This window comes from Pinus tabuliformis, chromosome 6, assembly GCF_031772625.1.
Source record: "Pinus tabuliformis cultivar Carrire ecotype Pingquan chromosome 6, CPIR1, whole genome shotgun sequence".
Taxonomy (NCBI): Eukaryota; Viridiplantae; Streptophyta; class Pinopsida; order Pinales; family Pinaceae; genus Pinus; species Pinus tabuliformis.
Genome location: NC_142292.1, coordinates 278,597,377 through 278,609,573, shown reverse-complemented (window position 1 = coordinate 278,609,573; position 12,197 = coordinate 278,597,377).

The following is a 12,197-nucleotide window of genomic DNA, read 5'->3' as shown; positions in this document are numbered from 1 at the left end:
GCCGATTTACACCTCGTGATTGCCATTTTTATCTGCTAAATTCTGCTAGATGAGCCTTGGTTGTTTCATTCCATCGCCACCATCTCTTTGGCTAATCATATGCTTTCACTTGGTTGTTTATCCTTTCCTGAGGAACTGTAGCGATGAGTGGTTTTATTAGCCAGCCTCTTGACCATTACATGTTTTGAGTAGTTCCACCATTGCCGGAACTAGTTGCTACCCTTTATACCACTCATTCCTCCAGGACGAGTCTCCTTTAAGCTCTTTTCTAACTCGTAAAATATGAAAAGATTGCCGAGTATTTTTTCCTTTTTGACTCGTTAAAGAGAATAAAAATGGAGGTCTGCTTTCAGCTCTTTTCCGACCATTTAAAGACAAAAATATTGCCGAGTTTTTCCTTTTGACTCGTTAAACGAAATAAGAGGCGGTCGCCTATAAGCTCTTTTCCTACCGTGTAAAAACGAAAAGATTGTCGGACCTTTTTCATTTCGGGTTCATTACTGGTTACAAAACGACGTGATTGTGATCACTTTTCTACTTTTTCAGGTCGAGGTCACTAATCATGAAAAGTACTCCTCGATCGCAATGGTCGAGCGGTTCTTTCGAGTATCGTTTTATACTTTTAAGGGCTCAAGAGACACAAATCTACGAAAAATGACCCCTATGGAGTTTTCTTTTCCGTGTCTTTTTCAAACTCTCTAAATATGAAAAAGACTCCGAGTTTTACCTATGTCGGACTCGTTAAACCCTGACGACATTGGGCTCGTCCCCATGACGAGACTCGAGGTTCTCCTCCCTAGGGCTCGTTAAACCATTACTAGGTTGGATTCGACCAACGGTCGAACTTATATTACGAGCATATGCTATCCCCTTCAAGCTTGTTTTAAAAAATAATAGGGGTACTCGCCAGCAATGGTGGGGAAAATTTGGAAATCATCGTTGGTAGCTAGTCACTCTTGAACATTGACACTTTTGCTTCTTGTCGGGTTGTGACATCCATACATTGTCATTTGGCCTTCTCTGGTTTTGGGTTTTCGTTTAGCCTCATTCCATCCGATTCATGTTGTCTCCATTGAACCTTTGATCCCTTGGTACCTGAACGCTGCCACCCTCCGGAGTTGTGTCACCGACATGTTCAAGAGTATAATCCTTCTACAGTTTACATCCCTTTCCTTCTCCTCTAATACTCTATTTCACCATCTACCACTTGTTCCTTATCTCATGTCGTTGATGGGGAAAACATTATGTCCCTCCTGTGATGGGTCGTCTCCTATCGACATCAGCTCATTATCCAAGAGATTGACCTAGAGATCCCCTTTGGTACCTTAGAGCTTGCATGCCTCAATGGCAAGTTCTCCGCACCTGATGGTCGACTTTCATCATTGGTCATCGATTGGGTGATTCCATGAGTGTCCGACTTCAGCTCCCTTTTCACACTTTGTGGATTGTGCTAGACAGTACCTTGAGAACCATTGGCATTATTGGTGGTTTCTCTCGCGCTTATTAACGGTTTTCATTATTGACTGGTAATTTAGCGACTTTCTATCATGCTCGACCTCAGCACCTCTATTCGCATCGGTAAAGGTGGGCACGCAAGTTGTTCTGCCCCTGCTGAATGACTTTTATTCGAAGGCGGGGTTTTCCAAAACGTAGGTGCATCATCCTTCTGCATTCGCGCTAATCCTTGACATTTCCTTAATGCGTACCCCACCACTGTAAGGGTGTTGCACGCAGTGCCCATTTCAGCGCATCCAATCGCTCTTGTTCTGGTACTACGCTTTCATATTTTCTAAAAAATCCATCCACCATTGCTAATCCATCATATGTCGGCAGCTCCCTTGCCTCTGTTGTCACACAGCGCAATGATCTGATCATCATGTTGTAGTTCAGTGTTGTTACTTCATGCAACCGATCCTACCATTGCTCTATCTCTTCATCTGAATCCAAAGTGCAGGAGCTTTCGCGCTCCCACGAAATCCTTCCATCTGCAGTTGGATTCACCCAATCCTCTCCTTGTGTAGTTATTTTGTAAATACAGTCGAGATCATCATCACTATCATGTTGCGCACCGGTTCAGTGTATCGCTCTCCTTCAGCTAGATCTAGCGGTACTACCACACTTAGTGACTTTTTCTCAAAGACCATTTTGCGCTTTTTCAGACTTATGACTCCGTTCATATTGGTGGCCCAGTCTATTCCTAGTAGTGTGGGATAGGGATTACTATCATCTACAATCTCTATCACTTCAAATCTGCCTGCACTCTTGCACATTCAATATCGACTGTTACCCCTTGTAATCTTCCCATGGGAAAAATATTCTATGGGTTTGCCATTAGTAACTGAATAGGGGACCATTGTAGCATGGGTCTGCCCATTTGTTCCCATGTTTTCTTTGGTAGCACATTTGCATCTGAACCCAGATCCAGGATTACCTGATCCATTTCGTACTCACCTATTTGCGCAGCAACCTCATTTCCCTTCCTGTGCGCAATGCATGCTTTCCAAGATTCCAGACCACACGCAGTTCTCCTGACCCGATGCACCTAGTGATGAGTTCCTATAGCCCTTTGACTGCCTTGCTGTCGCACAAAAATTTCATGCATGTCTCCAGAAAGGTAGTGAGCATTGAAGGATCCATTCCTGGTTTTAGTTGATCCTTACTACCTGAAGTGGAGGCCTCTGTGAAGGTCTTCTTAGCTTCCATGGATGTCTCCTTCATGCGTTCCAAGTCAAACTCGGGTTCCTTTGTAGGTGCCTTGTGAACCCATGCACTTTCTTCTAGCTGCTTCCCCTTATCATCCCCGATGGTCATACCACTTCTGAGCATCATGTTTACATTCGGGGCTTCTTCACGCGGCTCAAGCCTCATCATTTGTACATTCTGGGTTGGAGGGGGCTGGAGTACCCCCTTTTCACACATCCTCGCTATCAGTGAAGGGAAATCTTCTGCCTCATGATCCAACTGATTACAGTACCAACATGATATCCTAGTCGGGTTTGTACATTCATGGGCATAATGCCCTCGCCCTCCGCAATTGTAATAAATTATTTGGCCGCGACCCCTTCTTAGTCCCATTCCATCTTGACCCCGACCGCACCCCTGAAACTCAGCACACACCATCCCTACATTTGGGTCGAGGGCTCGCGTTTCAGCCTACACCCTGTAGGCAGGAGTCCGATCCATCATTAGTTCATAGCTTTGGCAGGTGCATTCTTCATGACCTACCGACCGATAGAAATTACAGAACAATTGTTGGGACGTCTGCGTATACTTCTGCAATAGATGACAATTATCCGTGGTGTGTTTTCCTCCTATCTAGAAAATTGCACACCATAATGCAGACGTCGCGCTTGGCCCTACCTGTGCCTCTGGTCTTAACGGCATTGGCCCTCCTCCTGCCAAATAGTTCGCGAACATTGGACAATGGTCCTTGTCGTTCCCTTGGTCTTTGCATTTTATGCACCATACTTCCTCGCACACCTCCAGCCGAGGTGTCCTGTCTTGTTTCAAACTTTGCATTTCTAGACACAGATTCTACAGTTTCGTGTGGATTTGTTGGAATCCGAACCCAGGGTCTTGTATAGGGGTCTCATGCAATCTCATTGCCATCTCCAATGCTTCAGCCTGGGTGCAAAGCTTTTGCTGTCACAGCGCCGTACTTAAGTGTGGTGTAAGTGAGGCCACAAACCATGCATGATGATGTGCATCTGTTAATGTCATATTGGCTTCGCAGATTGTACTCTTCAGCCTTTGGTCCAGATCCCTTAAACCTAATGATGGATTGTGTTTCTGCTTTTGGCCTTCTAAATTCCTTTTTCAGCGCGGCATGAATCTTTGCAATTCCTGCGTACGGGTGGTCATTAGAATGCTTGATATACAACGTTAATGCGCGATCCTGCAGTGCTCTCACCAGTATAGCCTTTTTAATATTATCATCTATGATTCCCTATGCTTCCCATACTGCCCTTACCACAAGCCAGAATTGGTCCAGATCTTCATTTCCTACTCCTTTCAACACCAATAGTTTGATCGCACTCACCATACTGAACTGCGGTGGTGGCGGAGGTGGAGTGGGTGGAGATGGAGGTGAGGGGGGTGAAATGGGTGGTGGTGTGTGTGGAGGTGGTAAATGCGGAAACCTATGTCTTATCAAATTGACTACACTTCTCAGAGAAACTTTCATGAGCTCCTCCTTGCTTTCCCGCAAGGGTAAAAATAGGGGACTATTTTCCAGCTCTTCACTACTTCTGCTTCTGTAGATCTTCCTGCTTCGCGTAGTCCCAAACTTTAATTGATTTGCATAACCTACTTTTCACACAATATCATCTTGATCCAAGTGTTCAAAGATTTAGTATACTTACCTCGCGGTTTCTTGAGAAAACGTCTCTCTGCCTCACTGTAGCTAACAGTCATGTCTACCGCAAACTCAGTGATAAATCCTCCTATTATTCGTTCAAGCCAATGGTACACAGCTCGTGCTATCTTATCTTCTTATGCTTCTAGTCTGTGCACTAATTCTATAGCCCACACTATTGGTTTGTCGAGCCCACACCTTCCCTGGCTATCTGCTAACTTCACGATCCACTCATACAGCTCAGAAGGAAAAGATGCAAAGAAAATTTCATGGATTTCCGTATACAAATAGCATCCAACCACTATTCCTTAGATACTCATAGATTTCTGTTTTTCTACGCTGCGAACTCGTGAATCTTCTTTTCCAACCACTCTTCAATTTCTTTCTTTTTTGGATTCCAGTGGCATGACATCAAACATTCTTTATGCAGATCCCGATCCCAACAACAGAACCATTTGTTGGCTTGTATGGGCCTGACGCAGGTTCAGGTGTGATTTAGCCAAGCAAATATTAGTACTACTGGCCCTCTTGGCAACAGTCCATGCGCGGACTGAGATCTCACTTGAAGTAGTATGGGAGGGTGCTAGAACCAGGTTTCTGCACCCTCGGGACTTTTGATGGGCTTCTGGAGGTTTTCGGTCTGACCCGTCGCTATGCGCACTTTCTATTCCTTCGTAACCCATGCTACTATTCCTTCACAGCCCTGCTCGGGGCACGACCCGTATAATACCCAAGTTCCTTGCCAATTAACCGATTACTTAACTTGTGTGTGTAAGATTTATGGTTATTACAACATATTCAACAATCATATCAATGTGTGTGATACATAAACTAATACAAACATAAAGAACATAACGCACAACAAATACACAGAAATAAGAATCAACTTCTCTTTATTAATCTTCAATCCCGATTACAGACTTGATGCTGCCCTGCGTGCTCAGCTGTAGGGGTTCGCACACTCAGCTGCGGACTCTACTAGGCTTTTGCGCACTCAGCTGCAGAGCCTCTTCCTACTACTACGACCCAATACACTTAGAATCCTACTCTAAGCCTGAACCATTCCTTCGCTACTTACTCTATCATCAACTATCTTTTCAACTTAGAGCCTCGCTCTATTTATACAATCCCATGGTTTGCGGACCATCGGTAGGCCGACATGACTTTACATTACATTACATTACTTTAGGGAGGACAACCCTATGACTTAACCTCTACTTCGCGCTCCGCGTCTGCAATTCGCAGAGTCTTACAAAACCTTTGACCAAAACTTGGGCTTTAAGCCCCAAAACCTGCTGTGTGGGGATTCCATGCCCAACGCATTCACTTTGCCTGGGAAAGGCTCTCCATTTAGTTTGACTAGCTGTACCGCGCCTTCGTCTGTGACCTCCTTAAAAACGTATGGTCCTAGCCAATGCATTCTAAACTTTCCTGGGAATTTATCAAACTTACTATCATACAGAAGCACTAAATCATTTACCTTGAAGGTGCACAACTTAATATGGCGATCGTGCTAGGCCTTCTCACGTTGCTTTTGCACCTGCTGATGAAAGCCAACCAAGAACCATTCCTCCTCAAGTTCTTCCAACTGCGTGAGCCTTTCTTCCAGGGCTTCGTGGTCCGTACTTGTGAGTGCTGCTATGTGCAAACTAGGTACAATATAATCCATTGGCATGACAACTTCCACACCATAAACCAACTGGAAAGGTGTCTGTCCCGTTAGTTTCTTGCACATTGTCTTATAAGCCCATAGTACTGTAGGTATAGGTAGGTCCCAATTACTCTGCTGCGCGTTGCATACTTTGGTTAGCGCAGTTTCCAGTATTTTGTTGAATGTTTCTACTGTCCCATTGGCTTGTGGGTGATACGGTCTACTTTTCTGATGATACACATGGAACTCTTTTGTTATCACACTGATGGTTTCATTCAGGAAATGTGTACTGTGATCACTCATTAAGATTTTCGGACAGCCAAATCGAGTCAACACGTGGTCAAACCAAAACTTCGCAGCCATGGTGGCCGTGCAGTCTTTGACCAACTGCGCTTCTGCCCAATGAGTCAGGTACTCTTTCATGGTGATAATGTATCGTGCGCCCGTTTTTCCCTAAGGTTTGATCGGTCTTACAAAGTCGATTGCCCACTTTTCGAAGGGTTGCAGCATCATTTGTGGCTTCAAATGCATCTCGTTCCTCCATGATGGTTTACCTGTCCTTTGATATATATCACAGGCCTTACAGTGTGCTTTTGAATCCCGATGAAGGGTTGGCCACCACAACCCTGCACGGAGAATGTTTTGTGTGGTCGCTCATCCTGCATAGTGTCCTCCTGCAGCGCCCCCATGCGCTTACATGAGGATCTGAATTCGTTCAAATTTAGGTACGTACCTTCATAGTATCTCATCATTGCCCATTTTGTATAGGTGCCCCGAGATGACAAAAAAATCAGCCACGCACACCACCAATTCCTTCTTCTGTTGGATGAAGTATTCCTTCGGCACAGTTCCCGTTATCAGAACGTGGATTATAACTTCAAAGTGTTCGTCCGCTATGCGCACAAAAAAGAGTTGTGCGTCAGGTAATCCTTCCTCCAAACTAGTAGGTTCCTCTCCTGTCTCAATACGTGACAAGTGATCCGGTCCCGCGTTCAGGCGTCCAGGCTTCACCATGACCTCAAAGTCATATTCTTGGAACAATAAGAGCCACTTGCATATGCGCGCCCCCAACATAGGCTTATTGACCAAGTATTTTAGTGCAGAATGGTCTGTATACATCTTGAAATGTCCCCCTAGAAAATAGTGTCGGTATTTTTGGAGCGCGTACACCATAGCCAACCCCTTGCATTCAGTTGTGGAATAGTTCTTTTCTGCTTTAGACAACCTACGACTCGCGAATGCGATAAGGTGATCCAAGCCCTCTCCACCCTCTTGTGTTAGCACCGCTCCCAATGCTATATATGACACGTCAACATGGACATGAAACTCCACATCCCATTTTGGGAATACCAGGATTAGGGAGGAGGGCAATTTCTCTTTTAGTACATCCAGGCTCTTCATGCAATCATCATTCCAGCAGAATGTGACATCCCTTTTCAATAGCTTTTCCATTGGCATGGTGATCTAGGCATAGCTTTTGATGAACTTCCTTTAGTGCACCATATGTCCTAGGGTAGCACACAACTGTTTAACACTTCGCGATGCTTCCAAATTTAGAATTACTGCAATCTTCACAGGGGTACCATTAGTCCCTGTTTGCAAACCACATGTCCCAACAAGTTCCTAAAGGGAACGAGGAACGTACACTTTTTGAGGTTCAGCTCGATTTGGTGTCACCGGTAAGTATCCAACATTAAGGATAAGCTTGCTACATGGTGCTTAACCAATCCAAATATAGTCCAATCATCCAGATAGACCTCCAGGAATTTGTGGATATATTCTTTGAATGCTGCAACAACTATGCGCGAAAAGATGGCCGATGCATTCTTTAACCCAAATAGCATAACAGTGTATTGAAAGCAGCCCCACTCAGTCATGAAGGTGGTCTTTCTCTTGTCTTCCAGCATGATTTTGATCTGGTGGTACCCTGAGAACCCATCAGTAAAAGAATATGCTTCTTGCCCGCCAACATTTTCTAATACTTCATCTGTGAACGAAGTTGGGAATGGGTCATGCACACAAGAATCGTTCAATTTCCGGAGGTCCACACATATTCTTATCTCGCCCTTCTGCTTCTTCTCCTACACTACCATAGGGCTTACCTAGTCAGCTTCTTCCACTGGCTCAATGATTCCAGCTGCAAGCATTTTGTCTAGTTCTACGTGGACCTTTTCCTTGTACTTCAGATTCAAGTGGTAAGGCAATTGCTTAACCGACTTCGTGTTGGGTTTAGGGTGATCTTCATCATCCCTAAATCACCAACGATCCCCTTTAAGTCCGTGATCTTGGTCGGGAATAAGTCTTGGTACTTGCGGAGTAACTCAGTGACCTTATCCACCGTGGCATCATCCCAGTAGTTGCTGAGCGTTGCATACTTCGGTTCGGCCTCCGTACCAATGTTTACCTACTTTATCTTTACCAGCGTAGTTATGTCAGGGTCTTCAATCATTGGTGCTTGAACCTCACGATAGCCTTCAGTTTCTGGAATGTTAACTTTTCGTGGATCTTCGTCATCTTCTTCAATATTTATGTTGTAACACTCCAGCGCGTAGCTCAGTTGTGTCGCCCATTCAGGATGAAGCACTTCCATTGGCTCCTGGGGTATTTTAAAGATATTTTCTTTTACTTCTTGTAGCGCATAATCAATAGTATCCCACCAATGATCCTCAAATGTGAAGGTTAATAGGAATCCTCGCGCAAGATATCCCAATCATTCGTGCCATGGCGGAGCTTCGTCTATATATACAAATTCATGGGTATAATATCCAGGGTATGATAGAACAGGTGCACCCACTCAGGTTGTGGCTCTTCCCCATAGACCTTTGTCCATTTTTCGAGGTGTGTACTTGGATCATCCTGTCTATCATACTTGTCTTTTAATCGCATCGGAGGCTTCCCAAACATCATGCACATCATCCTTCTGCATCTGCGCCAGTCCTCAAAACTTCTTTGATGTGTACCCCACCACCTTGCAGGTATGGCTCGCAGTACCCATTTCAGAGCATCGAAGTGTTGCTATTCTGACACTTCTCTTTCAAATCTGTTCAGGAAGTCATCCACCTCCCTTAACTCGTCATACATAGGCAGATCTCTTACCTCTATTGTTACGTAGCGCAGTGATCTCGTCATCATGTTACAGTTGAGCTTGGTTACCTTGTGTAACCGGTTCTGCCATCATTCTATCTCCTTGTCAGAATCTGATGTGCAGGAGATTTTGTGCTCCCATGAGATTCGGCCATTCGGGGTTGGATTTACCCAATCTTTCTCCCATGCAATTATCTTGTAGATGCAATCCATATCGTCGTTGCTATCGTAGTCGCGCATTGGCTCCATGTAGCGCGATCCTTCTGCAGGGTCTAAAGGTATCACTACGTGCAAAGACTTCTTCTAAAAAATCATCTTGCGCTTCTTCAGATTTATCACTCCATTCATGTCAGTGGCCCAATCTATTCCCAATAGCGCGAGATAGGGATTGTTGTCATCAACAATCTCTATCACTTTGAAATCTGCTAGCACACTTGCTCCTTCGATATCTACCATGATTCCCTGCAATCTCCCCATAGGTAGGATCTTTTTCTGGTTCACCATTCGCAGTTGGATAGGAGACCATTGCAGTGCAAGCCTACCCATGCGCTCCCATGTCTACTTTGGTAGGATGTTCGCATCCGATCCTAGATCCAAAATCACTTGGTCCATCTCATATTCCCTAATCTACGCGGTCGATCTCATCTCCCTTCCTATTCGTGTCGTGTACTTCCCAAGCTTCCGGACTACATGCGGTTCTCCCGGCGCGGTCCCAGTGCATCTAGTTATGACTTCTTGCAGCCCCTTTACAGCATTGCTGTCACACAGCAGCTTCATGCATGTCTCCAAGAACGTAGTGAGCATCGATGGGTCCATTTTTGGCTCTAGTCTGTCTTTACTTCCTGAGGTGGAGGCATCAACGAAGCTCCTCTTAGCTTCCATGAAGGTCTCCTCAGCACGCTCCAAATCAAATTATGGTTCCTTAGTTGGAGCCTTGTGAAACCAGGTACTTTCTTCAGGCTACTTTCTTTTGTCATCCTCTATCGTAACTCCACTTTGGAGCATGATATTTACATTAGGGTCTTCCTCGCATGGCTCAGACCTCATCATTTGTAGGTTCTAAGTCAGGGGAGGTTGGAGTGCTCCTTTATCGCGCAACCTCACTATCAGTGTGGGACAATCCTCCGTCTCATGATCAAACAACGTACAATACAAGCATGATGGTCGCATTGGATTTGTACAATCACGGGCATAATTCCCTGGCCCTTCGCAATTTTAACATATCAGCTGTTCGCGACCTCTTCTTGGTCCCCCTCCACCTCGGCCTCATTTGTGCCCCTAAAATCTAGTGCACGCCATTCCTGCGTTGTGATCGAGGGGCCGTGTTTCAACCTGAACTCTGTAGGTAGGAGTTCGATCCATCATCAGCTCATAACTTCTACAGGTGTGCTCATCATGTCCTACTAACCTACAGAAATTATAGAACAACTGCTGTGAACTCTACGTATACTTCTGTAATAGATGGTAGTTATCTGTAGCATGCTTTCTTCGTATCTAACAAATCACGGACCATAGTGCAGGCACCACGCTCGGTCCTACTTGTGCCTCCGGTATTAGTGGCATTGGCCCTCCTCTCACAAGGTAATTCGCAAACACCGAGTAGTGGTCGTTGTCATGCCCTTGGCCCTTGCATTTTATGCACCATACCTCATCATGCATCTTTGGGTAGGTTGTCCTGTCTTGTTTCAAACTCTGCATCTCAAGTCACAAGTTTTTTAACTCCACGTGAATCTGCTGAACTCCCAGGTTGGGATCTTGTATCGAGGTCTCATACAATCTCATCGCAACCTCCAAAACCTCGGCCTGAGTGCTTAGCATCTATTTCGACAACGTGTTTCGTAGATGCGGCTTTAACGATGCTACAAACCATTTGCAATGTTGCCCATCTGTTAACTTCATGTTTGCTTCACAAATTGTGCACTTCAGTCTTTGATCCAACTCCCATGGGGTCTTGCCTAGTAGCATTGTGATTTCCTTGAACCCAATGATTGACTGTGCCTCTGAATTTGGCCTGCTAAATTATTTTTTTAGCATAGCTTGGATATCCATGATCCCCACATTAAGATTGTCATTGGAATGTTTAATGTAGCAGGTTAGTGCGAAATCCTGCAGAGTGCTGACCAACATTGCCTTCTTTATATTTTCATCCATGAATCCCTTTGCTTCCCATACAACTTTTATCACGAACCAAAACTAGTCTGGATCTTCATTCCCTACTCCCTTGAACACTGGTAGCTTTATCACGCTTGTCATATGGCTTCGCGGTGGTGGTGGAGGTGGTATAGGTGAAGATGGGGTTGCAGACGGTGAAACTGGCAGTGGTGTGGGTGGGGGTGGTATGCGCGGAATTGTTTGCCTTATCATATTGATCGCACTTCTTGGCGAGAACTTCGCGAGCTCCTCTTCTCCCCCTCACGGAGGTGAAATCAAGGGGCTAGTTTATAGTTTTGTGTTACCATCGTTTCTGTAGATTCTCCCACTTCGTGTAGCCCCAAACATCAATTTATTCGCATAACCCATTTTTCACATAGTAGCATTTTAATCCAAGTGTTCAAATATTTAACGTACTTACCTCGCGATCCTTTAAGGAAGTGTCATTGTGCCTCGCTATAACTGAGTAAAGTATCTAGCGCGAATTCAGTGATGAATCCTCCTATGATTTGATCGAGCTAGTGATCAATTGTGTGTGCGTTCTTATCTTCCGATACTTCCAGTCTGCGCACCAATTCTGGAGTCCACACAATAGGTCTGTTGAGTTTACACCTTCCTTGGCTATCTGCTAGCTTCGCTATCCACTCATATAACTCAGTGGGGAAGGATGCAAAGAAAATTTCGTGGATCTCTATATATAAGTAGCAGTCTAACCACTCTTCCTTTGATAGTCACAGATTCCTGTTTTCCTGTGCCACGAATTCGTGAATCTTCCTGTCCAACCAATCTTCAATTCCTTTCTTTGTCAGATTCCAGTGATATGACATCAGACATCTCTGTTGGGTCCCTATAATACTAGTGATTACCCCATTACTATTGTAGTTGTACCCCTTATTAATATTTTTGTGCCCCTATTATCCCCATATTGTTATTACTGTGCCCCATAGAATCCCTCTA